The 12,602-nt window shown below is 45.6% G+C and overlaps 1 protein-coding gene and 1 pseudogene across 1 annotated transcript in view; both read right to left on the bottom strand.

Moving 5' to 3' along the window:
- LOC118007274 (arf-GAP with SH3 domain, ANK repeat and PH domain-containing protein 2-like) overlaps positions 1-12,602 on the bottom strand; it is a 119,253-nt gene that overhangs the window by 93,635 nt on the left and 13,016 nt on the right.
- LOC118007298 lies at positions 6,083-9,481 on the bottom strand (annotated as a pseudogene).

Raw genomic sequence — 12,602 nt, 5'->3', positions numbered from 1 at the left:
GAGACGTATGTTCTCTGCAGGAGCAGCTTTACAAAGACACTCCCTAGGGCGCCTGGGTGGCTCAGTTGGTTAAGCGACTGCCTCCGGCTCAGGTCATGATCCTGGAGTCCCGGGATCGAGTCCTGCATCGGGCTCCCTGCTCAGCGGGGAGTCTGCTTCTCCCTCTGACCCTCCTCCCTCTCATGCTCTCTGTCTCTCATTCTCTCTCTCTCAAATAAATAAATAAAAATCTTTAAAAAAAACAAACAAACAAAGACACTCCCTAGATGGCATGGTGATTAATATTCAACTGTGTGCCACAATTTCAATGTCAGGATAATCTGCACAAGTGAGCATGGAGAAGACCGCTTCCCCTCACGATGGCGACCCCACACATAGCCTGGTTTCGCATCTGAGCTGGAGCACAGAGTCTCCCGGGGGGATAACTGCTTTAAGTCAAAGATAATCCTGTTTCCGACAGGATCTCTGCCCTGTGATCTTCCATCCCGTGGGAGAAAACCATTTTTAGAGCTTTATTTCCAGAGTCAGCCCAGATGAAAACCTTTCGGTTCACCATCTGGTAATCTGAATCAAAAGTCTAAAACATTTTTGCCATCTAATAATCCCACTTCTAGAAATCCATTCTAAGGAAATAATCCAGGTGTTCAGAGATGTGTGTGCAAAATAATTTGTAAAAAGTGAGAACAGAGAGTGTATAAAGCGCCAACAATGTGCAAATGGGTAGATAACCGTCTCTACAAAATGGAATATTCTGTAGGCTTTTGAAATCATGAAGTAGGAATATGCTCAGGACAGAAGACATGTTTCAGGAAAAAAAAAAAAAGTCAGGATATAAAACTGCATATTTAGTCTCAACTTTACAAAAAGTTAAAATGTAGAGAACAGGCTGAAAGGAAAATCCATCAAAATGCTAAGTGGTGGTAAAAATAGCAAGCACTCCATCAGGGTAGCTGGTGTATGCCAGGTACCAGCCCAGCTGTCTATGCAGCCCTGCATCCTCTTGCTGGGGGTATCCTTCAGACGCGGGAGCCGCCGTGGGGGTGCAAACAGCCAGCCCGGCAGGGGGGCCCGTAGCTCCCACCGGCCAGGCCTCGGCCACTGCCCCGCACCACAGCCTGTCATCCAGGGAGTAGGACCTGCCTCCAGTCATGACGTTGTATTACTGCTTCTCTGAATCTTCTAAACTAAACTCATATCGTCTTTATAATTAGAAAACAACAGGCAGAATCGATACAGTAAAAGAAACCGAAGTGTCTGCTACACTGGCTAGATCACTTTGGCTCTCTGTGGCCGAGCCTGCTGAGGACATTATAATCTGTCTTGCTCCACTGAAGTCTCTCCCGGACAAGCTGACATGACAGAGGCAGCCTTTGGAACCTGAGTACCCACCTGAATCATCTCTGACGAGACAGGTACCTACAAACCAGAAAGGGTTTGATGAGAACACCCTTCCTATTTACAACCCCTGGGCCCACGCTCAAGACAAGCAAGACAAGAGAAACATGGTCTCTCTCGGAGCTTCATTACCTGCCATGTCTCCAACATACTGTGCTCTTTTCTATGAAACTCATTCCCTTTAACCCTTTCGTGGGGCGTCTCCTTTGACCTTATGGAAACCACCAGTCCTTATGGAGGGGATCACGGATGTTTTTAGTCTGGTTATGTCCAGCACAGGAAGCTAGCAATGAAGTTATTAATTAAGGTCAAGGTGTGGGCTGGCTACTGAAATATGAACACTTTTGTCTGAGATCACCACATATTCTTTGATCCTGCCCTCAATAAATGACAACAAACTGACAGTTGGAAGTGTGTGAATTCCACACAGTCCCAATGGCCTCCATATAAAACTCCCACCGCTCACAAAAGTACATTCGGGAGGAAAGGAGCAGGGGGTGGGGGGGGGGTGGCGCTGAGACTGATTTACTAGATCAGGTTTATTTTTTATGCTGTCCTTTTTGTCATTTTAGATTATAGGCTCAGAGTACAGAAAATCTATCAACATTCACTTGTATTTACTCATTGTGTATTTCCCGAATACCCACTCTCAGTCAAGGACATTCCTGGTTACTAAAGGGTAAAAATCCAATCATGTTGAAAGCCTCTTCTGCAGCAAGCACTAACGAACACAAAGATTCATGAAGCAGAGCCCCTGCCTCAAGAAGCAAAGTGAGAGAGAAAGATTCACACGCTGGTCAGTTCGGTGCAGAGAGCACAGCCTGAAAGAACGACTCTGGGGAGCTCAGGGGGGACCAGGTGTGGCCAGAGGATGGGGAGCAGCCGGCAGGGGCCAGGACTGCATCCCAGGTAACGGAGGGCCCCCCAAAGGCTGTAAAGTGACATGATAAGACTTGCATTTAAGAAAACTGAATTTGGAGGGGACACAGACGAATAAAGCTTGGTACCCGCCAATGCACAATTCAGCAAGACGAAGATAAACGCTCAAAAACAATCCACCGCCATATACGTTCCAGGAGAGAGAACTATAGCTTGAAATGAGGAAGAGAGTACATTTTCTGGGACATGATGGAAAAGGCTTCTCAGACTTATAGGAGTTTCGTCCTTCAGAATCCCATCCAGGAGATGAAAGCTGAGCAGCCGGCTGCTTGACTCACCCCGGACTCTCCTTATCTGCACGGAAAGCAGGGAGGTAGATCAACATCTGCGGACTGCACACTGTCAGCTATTAGAAACCTCACGTCCAATTACACAGATGCCCCGTGTTGGCAAAGCAGCTTGAGCAGCCGTATTACAGAGTGTGCATTTTGTCACTGCAAATTGCTGTCAGCCTTTTCCCCCTTGATTTCCACCTCCTCGTTCCTAAGGAGACAACTCCCATTACTTACAGATGCCCACCGGACTCCCCCTACCCCACTTCTCTGAGAGCACAGCAGACCAGGAGAAAAGACCATGCCCGTGGTGCGCCAAGGCCTCTCGAGCCTTCACGCCCATGAACAAGCAGCCCTGAAAACTCAATGGTCTCCAAGCCTCAGGTGACAGCTGCTATTCATGCAGGAAAGATTTTATTTTATTTTATTTTATTTTATTTATTTATTTTTTTAAAGATTTTATTTATTTATTTGAGACAGAATGAGAGAGAGAGAGCTCATGAGAGAGGGGAGGGTCAGAGGGAGAAGCAGGCTCCCCGCCGAGCAGGGAGCCCGATGCGGGACTCGATCCAGGGACTCCAGGATCATGACCTGAGCCGAAGGCAGTCGCTTAACTGACTGAGCCACCCAGGCGCCCCCATGCAGGAAAGATTTTAGACACATGTACCTGTATATATATGTACACACACACACACACACACACACAACCTTTCACTCTGGGAGAGTTTGCAGATGAGCAAACAGGTTCAGAGACTCCCTGAATAATGTAGTCAGTGTTTTACAGTAAGTAAGGCAGAGAGTCAACTCTGTGATGGTATCCACATATGTAAAACATGGGGGTTTAGCTAGATCAGTGGTTCTTGAATCTTTTATCACAGACACCAATAAAAATCAGAAAAATGTTTCTGATTACCTCTCCAGGAAAAAGCGTCTTGACATAATTTCCCATACAATTTTCAGGATGCAGAGACCCCCTAAGCCTGTCCACAGACCCTACATACCAGGTAAAAAAGCCCTAGCCTAGATGAGCTTAAATTCCTTACCGAATAAATATGACGACCCTAAGTATGATTCATGTTAATACTTGGGACTTTAAGTCATAAGTCTTAGCTGTCCTTCTGATTAGCTATCCTTCCATGATTAATATGCTGATCACTGCTGACAGCATTCCACAAGTTACCCATCTAAATTCCAATCATTATTTTTTTTTTAAAGATTTTATTTATTTATTTGACAGAGAGAGACACAGTGAGAGAAGGAACATAAGCGGGTGAGTGGGAGAGGGAGAAAGCAGGCCTCCAGCGAGCAGGGAGCCCGATGCGGGGCTCGATCCCAGGACCCTGGGATCATGACCTGAGCCGAAGGCAGCCGCTTAACGACTGAGCCACCCAGGCGCCCCTCCAAACATTATTCTTAACCAGCAGAAGAGAGACCACAAGCATCTTGTACGACTTTTAAGTGGAAGTTCTCTCAGGGTCTCGAGAGTCCATGACCCCACCACCCCCTACAACTTCTGTAGAGAAGGAGGCACCAGGCCTTTGCTGAAACCCTTCCAATGACCAGCTCACCCAGCTCACTTCTCTCTCATCTGAGTCAAAGCTTGCTCCCGTGAAAATACCCTCTAGAGAGGAACAGATAACATGCCTCACTTCCCCGTCCTAGAGAATGCCTTCAGATACGCCCTCTCCCTACCTCCCAAGCTAAGAAGTACTAGGTCCTTCCAGGGTCCTCCTACAATGAGGTTTTCAGCTCTAAGATTTTGAGGTCCCTCTTAAAATGTTGCCCTTACAATTCAATAATGGGGTAACCACCCTTTTTTTTTTTTAAACATACTTCCCCTAAGGTCACCTGACTCACCTTTGAGCTTCTCATGTACTGGTTCATACTGAAGTTGTGATCAACCAAAACCACCTGGAGTTTTTCAAAAGGATCCCTATGGCTCAGCCAGCTGATATCCAGGATGGTCCCACAGCCTTACTGCTCACTTTTTCTCCACTGTGGACCCTCATTCACAGCAGGCGCACCATGCACCAGGAAGTGGGGTGCCATGGTCAAAAGAAGGGACAGGGAAGCAGGTCTGGTTCTGAATGTCAGCTTCTCCAAATGCTAGCTGTACGACTCTCTGCCTCACTGACCTCATCTGTAAAGGGAGCTGCTGAGAGTACCTAACTCACAGAGTTGTTGTGAGGATTGTATTTATGTAAAGTAGTTATCTAGCACAGGGCTTGCCCCACAATAAATACTTCACAGGTGTCAGATTTTCATTACTGTTATTATGCCTCCAATCTCAAGTTTATGAACATCCATACGGAAGCATTTTCTTTTCTTTATCATTTGTCATCATCTCCTATTCCTTTTGATCACAGACATGGTAACATATATTTTTACCCTAAGTTTTATAGTCTGAAAATGTCATCATAAGCCTTTTTCTTCATGTTGCTACATAACCATAATTCCATCAAGTAGTATATCCTAATTCAGTTATAGAAGGCTTTCAAGGTTTTCTCTGTGATAAAGCACTGGGACAATGCAATAAGCATCTTTGTGTATCTTCCCACATAAAGACTGTTATTTCTCTTGATGTGAACCACCAAACCGCTTTCTAAAAATTCCATGCCCTGGTTTTCAATGCCACAACGAAGTAGCAGAATACCAGTTTCATCCTACTGAGGCCAATCACTGGGGATTACTATGATTAAGTTATTTTCTCACGTAACAGGTAGAAAATCATGCCAGATAGAGTACCTTCTTCATGCACAATGAAACATCACTTCCTAAACTACTGTACAGATTTCTTTTAAACTGCTCTATCCTAATTATATATCTATAATAGAAAAAACTCTCCATATTAATTTCAAGCTCTGTATTAATTTAACAGCCATATTCTAATTAGCATTGCAAATAAAGGGAGAAATACACATACAAAATTATTAAATTCTCATTTTCTTTCTTCTGTAAGGGGAAGATGGTAAGGGTTTACGGGAAAATTAGCGTTTCTTTCTTTGTACTTCTCCTTTCAAGGAAGTGACAATTACCCTAGGACATTCAGGTCGAGGGTAAAGAAGAGAGCCCTCTCTTAGTAAGAAGAGCTACACTAAATCTTCAAAATAGAGTAATTCTAGAGAAGTGAAAATGAAAGTTTTCCGTTGCTTCCTTCTTGATAAAGATGAATTTTTCCACCCACTGATATGTCAAACAGCTAAAAAATGTTCGTTTCAACTTCCCAGTGCTGGGGAGGGGGAGAACACCTTTGGGCTGAGACAGAGCTTGGGATATTTTATTTTATTTATTTTTTTATTTTTTTAAGATTTTATTTATTTATTTGAGAGAGAGAGAATGAGAGACAGAGAGCATGAGAGGGAGGAGGGTCAGAGGGAGAAGCAGACTCCCCGCCGCGCAGGGAGCCCGATGCGGGACTCGATCCCAGGACTCCGGGATCATGACCTGAGCTGAAGGCAGTCGCTTAACCAACTGAGCCACCCAGGCGCCCCGAGCTTGGGATATTTTAAACTAATAAAAGTTTTGGAACAAATATAAACCGGATGTTTTTAAGAGGTCAGATAGCAGATTATGAGTGGGAAAAATTATTATAGAAACTTTCTCAACAAACAATTATAATAACAGCTTCTGCAAACCTGTACACAAGGTGTTCTAAAAAATATATCTAGCTGGACCGTCATCTTTTTTGAAAAATGGGAGCAAATGTAATACACTTGCTGTTGTGTAAGAAAACTTGTTTTGTTTCTGTGGGGACATACATGATACCCTTTGGCTCACACAAATGTTTAAAGTCACATGTGCGCATGTGTGCACAGTGTGTGTGTGGAGGGGGTAGTATTCTCAAAGACCAGCAGCTTCAGCATCACCTGGGAACTTAGTCAATTAGTAAATACTCAGGCTCCATCCTGCACCTACTGAACCAGAAACTCTAAAGGTGGAGCCGCACAGCACCCCGTGTTTTAATAAGACCTCCAGGGGATTCTGGGGCACTCTTAAGTTTCAGAACCACTACCCTAATGCAGAGGTTGGCAAACCTTTTTCCTAAAAAGCCAGAGAGTAACTATTACAGGCTTTGCAGGCCAAGAGGCAATATTGAGGTGACTGTGTAGGTACATGGTAAGATGGCAAAAACCAGCCTTAGCTCACCGGCTGTAAAAACACAGCTGGTGGCCATAAGGCATCTCAAATCCCCCTCCTGCATCCATCTCTACAAATCCTCATACAGTAGAGTACAGGAGTCGGCCGTAAGCACACTGCTCACATTGAAAATGCTAAGTTTCTCTCCTACACGAAGAGGACAGTCTCAGAAATTGCAGCAGAAACACAACAACACACAAATGAAAATTCGGGGACACCGACAATGGATCTGCCGGCCTCTGTGTCAGCTGCTGCCATGCTTACCACGTGCCCTGAGCCACATCTGTCACCCTGTCTTGTTAGCTCAGTTACTCTTCACGAACAATATTTTAAAATACTAATATTCCCACCTCACGTATGAAGAATCGGAAGCTCGGAAAGATTAAATGATTTTCCTGCGACGGGCTTTCTGAGGGGCACACGAACTTCTATTCCAGGCTTTGCAGGTTCTAATACCTATGTGCTCTTTATCCTAAACTACACTGCCTCCAAGAATTAGTCACTGACCTCAAGGGCTTGCCATCTAATTGAGGAGCAAAGATCAACAGACATGTTCGAGAATAATAAAGAACAATATTTAATGAGTTAATAGGGCCTGCATATTAGGTACTCTTTCATTTCTGGCAGAAAAAAGAGTCAAAACAGATTCAACTGCAAAACTCGGAATTTAGAGGTGAGGTGTGGAAGGCAGAATAATGTCGCCTCTCACCCCAAAGGCGTGCACATCCTGACGCCTGGACCCTGTAAAGATGTTTTGCTACCTGACAAATGGGAATTGAGGTTGCACATGAAATTCAAGTCATTAATCACCTGAATGTGAGATGGGGAGGTTATCCTGGATCACTGGGGTCGGGCCCAGTGCGATCACAGGATCCTTACCTGGGCAAGAGGGAGGCAGAGAGAGAGTCCGCTATGGACAAAATGGTGTCGTGCTCCACCCCCCTTCACTATACCCCAGTGTGACGGTATGTGGAGGGAGGCCTTCTGGGAGATAATAAGGTTTAGATGAGATCACAAGGGTGGGGCTCTCAGGATAGGAGAAGTGCTCTTATAAGAAGAGATGCCGAAAAGCCTACTCTCCACCATGAGAGGACACGGCGAGAAGGCAGCCATCTGCAAGCCAGGGAGAGAACCTTCACCACAACCCAGCCATGCTGACACCTTGGCCTTGGGCTTCCAGCCTCCAGAACCATGAGACACAAATGTCTGTGGATTAAGCCACCCAGTCTGGGTATTTTGTTACCGCAGCCTGTACAGAATAAGACAGAGTCACAGTGATGGGAGTGTGAGAAAGACTCTACCAGCCATGACTGGCTTCAAAGATGAAAGGCCGCAAATCAAGGATGCAGTTGACCTCTAACAGCCCGAAAAGGCAAGGAAGCACTCTCCCCTGGACCTCCAGGAAGGAGCTCTGCCAACACCATCATCTTAGCCCCACGAGACCCATCTCAGACTTGGGGTCTCCATACCCATGAGACAAATTTGTCCATTTCTTTTTAACAGTTTTTATTGAAAGTCCTATATAAGATTACTTTATTCCTGCATCTTCTCAATTGTCTCCTCCTTATATTTGCCCTTTGCCTTTCCTACTTGGCAAGATTCGGCTTTCCATCTCAGGATCTTTTTGTGGTCCTTGTCCAGTTTTGGTCTAGTGATAACCACCTCACTAGGGCGAATGCCCACATGGACGTGCCCTCTCCCACCGGATGTACTCACTCAGTGCAGATGCCGTAGGTCTTCCTGTAAACCTAGACTACTCTGCCAATCTGCACCACCTTTGGGGCGTCCTCGCACAACCTGGACTCCACCATGCTTTCGGATGGGCATGGCTCCAACACTGTGCTTGTCTCAGCTCTTTGGAAAGACGGGAAGACATAATCTTCCTGCAAATGTGGGAGAACACACTGAAATGCCTTTCACGGTTCTTGCTCCCGTCAGAAGTCACAAAGGGATTAAACTTCATTTTGGCCGCTGGGGCTTCAGGGATAGCCGCAAAGGGGAAGAAATGAATTTGTCATTTTAAGGCACTCGGTTTATGGTAAGTTGTCACGACAGCCACAGAAAACTAATGTAAGAGAGTAAAGAAGGTTAACATCTTCAACAAGGGCCTGGGACAGGAGGGCGTGCATCCAGACCAGGAGTGGGGCTGGACGGCAGTGTAGAGAGACGGATACACGCTCGGGAAGCAGGCAGAGGTCAGCCAGCCTGGAACAGAGAGACACTGGGGACAGATGGAGATCAGTTAGAGGTCAGATGGGGCCGTGACAAATCAGGAAAGCAGGCAGGAAAGTCCCAGAAATTAAGGAATTCAAGACAGGAAAGGTATGTAGCAGTATAAGGCATGAATGGTGGATTCTTTGTTGTTCTTTTAATTATACATGAAATGAGTGCTCTTCCTAGGCAGGAGCTGCCTTAGGACATTAAACACGCTCATGATCAAACCACAGGGGCCTCCTCTTGGAACTGCCCTCAGAGACAGAATGAGTGTGCACTCACAACGCTCCAGACCAACTGTGGTCGCCCGCAGCTAATCCCTTCCTGAATATGCCCCACTGATTTCTGATGTCTAGTTCTAAAAAAATTTCACCTATCCTCACACTCCTCTACCAAAATTATTCAAAAGAATGTGCTACTAAAAGTAGTTCTAGAGAAGAGTTCCAAAACTGTTGTGAACGGTGTCAGCAACATCACAGGAAAAGGTATGGGTTTCCTCTAGAAGTCACCAAAGAAGGTGAATTCTTTGAAGTAAACAACACTGCTCTGAAATAAAGACTTCAGGATCAGTATTCTGACTTCAAAATAATTCAGACTCATGGCCTTATAATAACTCAAACTTGGCATGATCTATCAGATGGGTGAAAGACGACAGAAATAGGAGCCCCCGCCCCGCCCAAGGGCTCGCAACGGTCAGCCTGCTGTGTGGAGCCTCAGGAAGGACATAGGCTGGGTGCCCGAAGTGCGATGCTAAAATTCCAGAACCAGCTTTTCACTTCCTCAAGCCTCCGTTTCCTCTAATAAAGTGGCAAAACGCCCTTTCAGGCAGACAGAAGAGCAAGTGCAGAGGGAGAAGGCACAAAACATGGCACACTGGGGAAACTGCACCTTATTTCCAAGAAGGGCCCTCTAGACAGGCAGCCAGGAGCCGGGGGATGCAAGGGGCTCGGTCTGCCTCTCGTGTTCTGCCGTGTTTACTGAGCTGAGGCTTATGTTGGATCGATGAAGGGAGGCAGCAGCAATATCATAAGCAAATAAATCTGGAGAAGGCTAAGACAGAGCTCCTCTCCTACTCCACAGGGGCAAGCTGAAGTCTCCAGCCAGTCCTGCAGGAATAGACACCTGCTTACCTGTGCTTGACCCCAATTTCCCTACAATTCTACAGCCCACGCAGGCCTTCCTCATCTCTCCCAGGCTCTGGGACTCACGTTCACGAACGTCAAAGTGGGTAATGAGAAAATGCTGCAGACTTTTATGCAGAGAAGTAATATCACTAGGCTGTATTTTAGGAAACGACTCTGGGGCAGGTAAAGGAAGGAGGTTTGTGGCACACATTCAACAATATAGGTCAGAAAGGCAGATGAGACACAAGTGTTACTAAATTTGTACAGGCTAGCTTCCTGACACCCATGTGTTTACAACACCTTCCTCTACGCTTGCTTGTTTAAAGCTACGTGGCGGGGAACTGGGCTAGCCTACAGGGACACACAGGTCCTTCTCAGGACTGGCCGCGGTCACGTGGCCAACGCCTGCACGAGAAGCAGTCCTTCCTTTTTATTTCTGATCAGAACAGCCTTCTTGGGGCGCCTGGGTGGCTCAGTCGTTAAGCGTCTGCCTTCGGCTCAGGTCATGATCCCAGGGTCCTGGGATCGAGCCCCGCATCGGGCTCCCTGCTCCGCAGGAAGCCTGCTTCTCCCTCTCCCATTCCCCCTGCTTGTGTTCCCTCTATCGCTGTTTCTCTCTCTGTCAAATAAATAAATAAAATCTTTTAAAAAAAAAAAGAACAGCCTTCTCGACAGAGGACTTTAAAATCACTCTTGAACGTCATCAGAATATAAAATATTCCCCCTTTTAAACTAGCCTTAAAGCAGAAACTCAAAGCCCAAGTGAACATGGTTAAAAAAAACACTCTTGAGAAACTTTCTGAAATCTATTGTTTGTCAAAAGAACTAAGCATCCATCTTTGAGTGATTTCTGGAAATCTTGAAGAGAGTCGGTCAGTGCGCCAGTCAGCCTGAAGGAGTGGTGGCCTCGAAGCGGAGCGGGCCCTGCGCACAGCCTGGGCCAGCAGGAAGCTGAGTTCCACGGAGCGCTGATCTCAGGTGGCTCATTTATAAAATGAGAACAGTTGGCTATAAAGATTAGCATAACGCACAGAGAGCACAAGGTTTATAATAAGCGTCCAAAAACCTACAAACAATCATTATTCCTCCCTGCCCCTTCCCTACTTATCCAGGAAAGAGCTGGAGACAGGTGACCACCTTCTTGGATAGTCTAACATTTGTTTCAGCAAAGCTCAGTGTTGAGTGAAGAGTTTTATACTGTTTGATATTTCCTTTTAAATAAAAAATACTTTCCTACATAGGCTTACTTCCAGTTAGGTGTTACTCAATGAAAACTAATTCTACTTCCTTCTTTCATAAAATCAGTAGTTGTCAGGTCATCAATGTTTATGTGCTTGCTAGCTAAGTACGGTGGCGGTTTCTGGTTTTGTTTTGTTTGTTTTTTAAAAACTGTAGAGGACTTTGAGGGCACCAGGGTGGCTCAGTCCGTTGGGCATCTGACTCTTGGTTTCAGCTCAGGTCATCATCCCAGGGTCATGGGACTGATCCCTGCACTGGGTTCCATGCTGAGGGGCAAGTCTGCTTGAGAGTCTCTCCCTCCCTTTCCCACTGCCTCTCCCCCTGCTCTCGCTCTCTCTCTCAAATAAACAGTCTTAAAAAAAAAAAAAACTGTAGAAGACTGTGAAGAACATCTAGTTGAAGGTTTCAACCTTGGCACTACTGACATTTGGGCCCAGTTAATTCTTTGCTGGGAGCTCTCCTGTGCTTTGTAGGATCTTTAGCAGCATCCCTGGCCTCGACCCATGAGGTGCCCAAATATGCACACATGCCCACAGACATGCGCACGCACGCACCTCTCAGTTGTTAGTAACCACACTGGGGGGAGCAAAATCACCCTGGTTGAGAACCCCACTGATGTGCATTCTAACCTAACTGGATTATTTCAGAGACAAGGAAACCAGAGCTAAAACATGCTAAGTGATTCGCTCCAGGGTAAAACAGCCAACACCACAAACTCCAAAAAGCTTTCGAACTCAGTCGGGACAAGCTCAGTCACGAACAACTTAAGTCCCCCCCACCTCTTCTCTGCTTTCCTGAACTTCCTTCATGTTCATCTGGAATTTAACCATAAACAACTTAATACCTGTCTAATCATTTTAACATCAATACATTACAATATATATAAAATATGGAAAATGAAGGGGGGAAAATACCTATAAAGTCAAAATGCCAAAACAATCATTTTTTAGCATACTGCCCCCAAATCTTTTTTCCTATATATATGCTTATTCCCCTCTTGGTAAATTTTTGATTTTCTCTTTATCCCTGAGGTCAAGATAGTAGGATATGTCCTGAGATATATACACATATCCACATACACTGTGTGTATGTACATTTACATGTGTGTTTATAATGTTTTCCTTAGAATTCAGTGCACTCTCTCAAACTGAGATCTTATTTTATCTTTTATAGGGAGGCAGGGAAAGGGAGAGAATCTTAAGCAGGCTCCATGCCCAGCGTGGAGCCCAACACGGGGCTTGATCCCACGACCCTGAGATCATGACCTGAGCAGAAATCAAGA

This window comes from Mirounga leonina, unplaced genomic scaffold (assembly GCF_011800145.1).
Source record: "Mirounga leonina isolate KUSES-001 unplaced genomic scaffold, KU_Mleo_1.0 Mir_117, whole genome shotgun sequence".
Classification (NCBI taxonomy): domain Eukaryota; kingdom Metazoa; phylum Chordata; class Mammalia; order Carnivora; family Phocidae; genus Mirounga; species Mirounga leonina.
The sequence above is the reverse complement of the archived record's forward strand: the minus strand, read 5'-3'. Positions and strand labels throughout refer to the sequence as shown.